This window comes from Chiloscyllium plagiosum, unplaced genomic scaffold (genome assembly GCF_037043375.1).
Source record: "Chiloscyllium plagiosum isolate Xiang-an unplaced genomic scaffold, Cpla_swu_hap1 HiC_scaffold_10, whole genome shotgun sequence".
NCBI lineage: Eukaryota > Metazoa > Chordata > Chondrichthyes > Orectolobiformes > Hemiscylliidae > Chiloscyllium > Chiloscyllium plagiosum.
The window spans coordinates 28893448-28899447 of NW_028270148.1; positions in this window are offsets into that span (position 1 = coordinate 28893448).

Below are 6000 nucleotides of genomic sequence, written 5' to 3' on the forward strand. Positions count from 1 at the left end.
GTTGGCTTCTGGTTATCAACTGAAACCCTCAGGTGGCTTTTTCTTACCTTCAGACTTAACTATTCCAATACATCGGGGAGGAGAAAGTGAGGTCTGCAGATGCCGGAGATTAGAGCTGAAAATGTGTTGCTGGAACTGCGCAGCAGGTCAGGCAGCATCCAGGGAACAGGAGAATCGATGCTTCGGGCATAAGCCCTCCTTCAGATTCTGTCAATAAGTTCAGCCCTTAGTGCAATATAATTCAGATCAAAATGGTGTAAAAATAATTCCTCAGGTCAGCCCTGTTTCTGTTGTTGATCATTTTAGATCACTCTGCACTGGTTACCAACCTTGGTCCTGAAAATCATTTGTCTTACTCCCATCAAAATTGCTCATTATTTCGAGCACCCTTCTTAACTCTCCTCTTATTCTTCTGTGCTTTAAGGATTACAGCCCAAGCGTCTCCAATCTCTCCCTAGAATTGAAAAGCTATAATGCCTGGAGATATTTTGGTAGATCCACTCTACAGCTTCACCAAAACCTTGATATTGTGATTATGCCCTTTGGCCCTAGTCTGTCCCACAAGGTCAAATGACCTTTCTACATCTATCCTATCAAGTCTCTTACTTACATTGACTATTTCAAAAAGGTCACCTTTCATTCCTCTATATTCCACTGAGTACAGGCCTAAGCTCCTCCAGCTTTCTTCAAAAGACACTCTCCATTTCTGTTATCTGTTGAGTGAGCCTTCTCTGGACTGCCTCCAGTATCAGTATATGTTCCCTTGGATAAGAGCCTTTAGTGTAGATTCCCCTTCAGTTCCTTTATACCCAAACAATGTTGTCTTTCAAACTTTCCCATTGCTAATGTTTGTTCCATTTGATCCTTGTCCCATTTTACTGCTTCAAATTGTACATTCCTTTCTTTTCTCCCATGTGTGTTTATCTGATGTCCCCTTACGTGAGTTTGATAGTTGGGTTTTGTGCCCAGTGTCAGCAATAAGAGACCAGCATCTTTAACTTGCCATTAAATAACTGCTGTTCTATTTGGATTGATAACCAGACAAGGAATAGAACCACAGGAGAACTTGGGTAACATTTTAAAGAAGTCTGTTATGATCTAGAACATGCTGTCTGAAAAGGTAGTCACAGCAAATTCAATAAAACTTTGGATTGATGCTTGAGAAGGAAACACTTACAGGTCTGTGGGGAAAATGAGTGAGTATTAAATAACTCTGAGCCAGCACAAGCATGAGAGGACAAATGGCCTCCTTTTGTGCTGTGTGATTTTATGAAAACACTTGGTTTTGTATTCAAATTTATTCATGGCATTGCTCCAGTGTTTGTCTGAACTCCTGCCAATCCATCATTGCAGTTTACTTTATGTATCATTTCAGCTATGGTCTATTATATGGTTTCAGTAGTTTCACCACCCATTCATGCCCACAGCCCCCTCATCCACAAATCCCATAACATGATGCTTAGCTTGAGTATTGTTAATTTGTTAATTCCTTTACCAAAATTCCTTGAAACGCTATCACTTTCACTATGCTTTCTCTTCCTGTTCATTCCCCTCCTACTCAAAATCCTCCCAGTTAAGAGCTTCTGAACATTTAAATCCATGAAAAAGGCTAAAAAAAAGTAGACTAATTGTAGGTAAACCTAAGTAAAGCAATCTATAATGTTGAAACATATTGTTAAAGCAAGGATTATAATTGCATATTCCTCAAAGTCTGCAGCAAGAAAATATGTAGTATTTTTATGACATTGCGTAATTCATTTTAACTCCTTAATTAGTGTGGTGCCAAAACAGCTTCCTTAAATAATTAATGCAACACATCTATCCATTGCACCAATTTCCCTCTGTCCACTCCTTTGAAGAGGAGGATTTTTATTTTAGTAACAGCAAATATTCTGTGCCTAGCAGCATATTCAGTATTAATCCTGTCGGTCTGTGGTAATACTGCCTTTAAGCTTTTTTATTCTTAAAAGTTAAGGGAAGAATTTGAGTGCACGTGCTTGGAGTAAGGAGGTAATTAAATGATATCTACAAAGAAAGACATGGTGTTTGGAAAAAGAAAGCCTTTTTAACATAAGTAATTTGCAAGGAATGTTTGCTAAGCATGGTTGATACAACCAATTGAAGTGATAAATATTTTCAGTCACCGGGAGGGGGAGAAAAGTTTGTTTTTAAAAAATAATTAGTATTTGGAAATTCATGTGCTGGGCAGACCAGAGCTCCGTTTTCAAGTAAACAAAACAAGTTGGACCAATATGTTTCATTCACGAGTTTTACTGTTTTTTGATTCAGGTGAACCTTCTTGCCAGTTTCAAGTCCATGGCAGGGACATTGCCTATTTGGGATTCTCGACTAAATTTGTCATCTGGTCATTTGGATGCTTAAGATAACAGGGCAGACTCCAACCATCAGTAGTGGCCCACAAATCTTCAGCCATTGTGAAAGAGATGTGGGTCTTAACTTCAGGCGCTCCCCTGTCTGTTAGACATTTGTGCCTGAAGAGGACTCAATTCCTAGGCCCAAAGGATGAGAAAAATTGGCCTTTATAATTTACATGTTTCAAAACAGTTTTGGTATAAGCATGTAGTTCACGCACAGTTCAAATTGCCTGCAATCAGTTCTTAATCACAATCCTGGCCAGAGGGGATAGTCTCCATCTGTATTTCATTGCCTGAAGTAATGGATGTTCAAGTCTTTTTGCACAGCACTCCCGTTAATGCCTCATCATTGTTGGTTGCTCTTCAGCAGCCTGGCAGGCACTTAAAGAGAAATGTTGGAGTTGGGACCCACTTGTTGGAAACTTACCAACACTAGAGCACAAATGTGTGCAATAGTCCAAAATATTTCCAACCATGATACTTGAATCCTCAGAACTACTATTGTAAATGTATCTTCAGCAGCAATTCCCAAATTTGCAATCTCTACCTCCTGGAAAGGCAAGGACATCAAATGCATAGGAATGACCCCAGTTTCCCCTCCAGGTGTCACACCTCCTTAGTTGAGCATTGTGAAGATACTATGGCTTTAAGAAGTGTATTTTGTCTTTTTTTTAATTATGAAAAAAAGTTGAGACAGAGGATGGTGAGCAATTTGCTCAAAAGCCAATAAAGAGATCAGGTTGTGAAACCTTGGATTTTTTTTTTTAAAAGTCAGAACAATAGAAGCAGCCTGAATGAGTGAGGAGGAGTTAAGCTCCCACAGAACCAAGGCTTTCTTTATCGTTAGCCTTCAGTTGCAGTCTCTAGGGTCTTGAAGCTGCGTGTGGAAGCTCTTATACTTTCTGTTATAGTGAAAAGCCGGGGTTCTCTTTCTGATGCCAGAATTGACAAGGGGATGTTTTGGGATGTTGAAGCAGTAGCAGTTAATAGATTATTTTATTAAGCATTTTGGTACAGTTACAGTTAAACTCATCCTTTTATATTTTGTCTGTATTTTAATTATAGTGTATGAACAAAGTGTGTTTTAAGTCTGGTAGATCAACCAATCAAATTGCATCTGGAACACAACACATTAACGTTTTCTTATTTTGAAGATAAGTGTAATATTTAGACTACAATATATTTTGAAGGCATTTTGTCTGGTCCATAACCTGGATCTAGAAGTATTATTTCTCCATCATTGCTAGGAAAAATTCTGGAATATATCTCAAACAGAAGTGACTACAACAATTCAGAAAAGCAACTCCACACCTCATTCTCGAGGATAGTTGGGAATCATCAATAAATGCTGACCTTGTCACGATGCCCCATGGAGAAATTCCATCAAGTTTGACGTCTGGTCCTCATCTGCTTGCTTCAAGTACATGCTAAGCTTTCTCCCCCAGGAGAACACCAGAAATCACAAACCAATATGAAATGAGTGGAAACCCACCAACAATTGTAAGGAAAACAAAATAAATTATTATTTGATTGTGAAACACTGAAACCCACTGTAAAACTGAAATATTTGCTGAGGTCATCTTGTGGCATGACAGTAGCATCACTGCCTCTGATTCTGAAGCTCTGAATTTATACTCCGTGTCCAATATTTGATTGCCACGGTAACTGTATTTGTAATGTGGCCCATTGATTATCAATGTACAAAAATTTCTGATATATCTACTGCAGGCATTAGCAATGAGAGTGTCTCCTGGTCAGTTGAGTTTGATACTGAGCGGTGACCTTCAAGAATGCAGCCTTTACTGACAAGCTAGAGACCTGTGCTGGAAAAGTGCATGACATCTTATAATAATCATCTGAAAACTTGAGTTCTAAAGTGAACAGGATCAGCTTTTTAAAGTTGTATTCTGTGTGTAGTTTGTTACTTTTTTTTGAGTTCTGAGAGTGGTATTCAGTTGTCTGACTATTTGTTTACATGTCTATATTAACTAAGGCTTCATATATGACTCCAAGTTAATAATTCAATGCTTTAGAAAACAAAGGTCAAAGATGCAGGAAGAAAATGGATTGTTGTCTAGCAACAAGGTGCACTATGGCACACTGAGACAAGACAAAAGCAGGCTTCCCCTTGAAAAGAGGGAGACATCGAGAATATTTGTGAGTGCCCACCTTGACCAGGTTCTGCTCTTCTCTCCAACATGAATTTCCTTTTGAATCATTTATCTTGTTCTCTTTTACTGCTTTTTGCTTTCATTTGTTCCTCCATCCCCCTTTTAACAGCAAAACCATAACCATTTTCCAAACCCTTCCAGTTCTAAAGAAAAGTTGCTGGACTTGAAATGTTAGTTTTTTTTTAAGATTCCCTAATCTGTGCGGAAACAGGATCTTCGGCCTAACTAGTCCACACCGACCCTCTGAAGAGTAACCCACCCAGACCCATTCCTCCTAACTAATGCATTTAACTCTACGGGCAATTTAGCATAACCAATTCACCTAACCTGCACATCTTTGGACTGTGGGAGGAAACCAGAGCACCTGGAGGAAGCCCACGCAGACACAGGGAGAACGTGCAAACTGCACACAGATAGTCGCCCAAGGCTGGAATCGAACCTGGGTCCCTGACACTGAGGCAGCAGTGCTAACACTGAGCCACCGTGCTGTCCACAGTTTCTTTACACATGGATTCTGCAAGATCTGTTCAGTTTCTCTCACACTGTTTGTCTTTATTTCAGATTTCCACCCTATGCAGTATTTTGCTGTTATTGCCTTCATGAGTGTGTGGGTTTCTCTCACAGAGCTGCTAGCTCTGCAGGATCCAGAGCAGCTTAGGCTGAAACGAAAACTTGCATGACTTAAAATCAGTAACAGAAAAGCTGCAAGTAATATCAGAGAATGGCACAACAGAACGAGATGACTCAGTCCATCAAGAATTTTCTGTTCTTTCAAAGAGCAATCCTAATGGGCACAAAGCAAATTCTTTCTCCATAACCCTGTAATACCTTCTCTAATTTATCCATTTCTATTTTGTAGGCAACTGTTGAATTTGTACTCACCACCCTATCAGGCAACACATTCCAACTCATCCATAAATTAGTTTTACTCACTGTTTTGTTCGTCTCCAATTACTGACATTTCAGGCTTTAGAACAGTTTCTCTTTACTTATTCTATTTAATCTCTTCATGATTTTGAACACATCAAATAAATCTCCTCTTAAACTTGTTTAGTCTAAGAAGAACAACTTCAGTTCTTGAATCTCTCCACCTAACAAGAATTGTTAGCCTAGAACTGTTTGATTAAATCTCTTCAAGACTGTCTCCAAAGCTTTCTCAGCTTTCCAAAATGTGTTGTTTTGCTTCATCTTTTCCCATTTAAGGAGGCTTTAGGGAACCCATGTTAAGAAATAAGTGAGCTGTGTTAGCGGTTTGTTTAAGCAGATGTATTGACTGCAGAAATTATATAAAGTGAATGCAAGTGTTTTCCAGAAAGAAGCAAAATACAGCCATGCAAACTGAACATGAATATTTAAAATGGAAACAGGGTAACCAGTCATTGTGTTTTGAGCTATCTGTAAGGTTGTTTTGAAGGTAAGAGTTCAATCCTACTTTCTGATATTTATAATAAGGC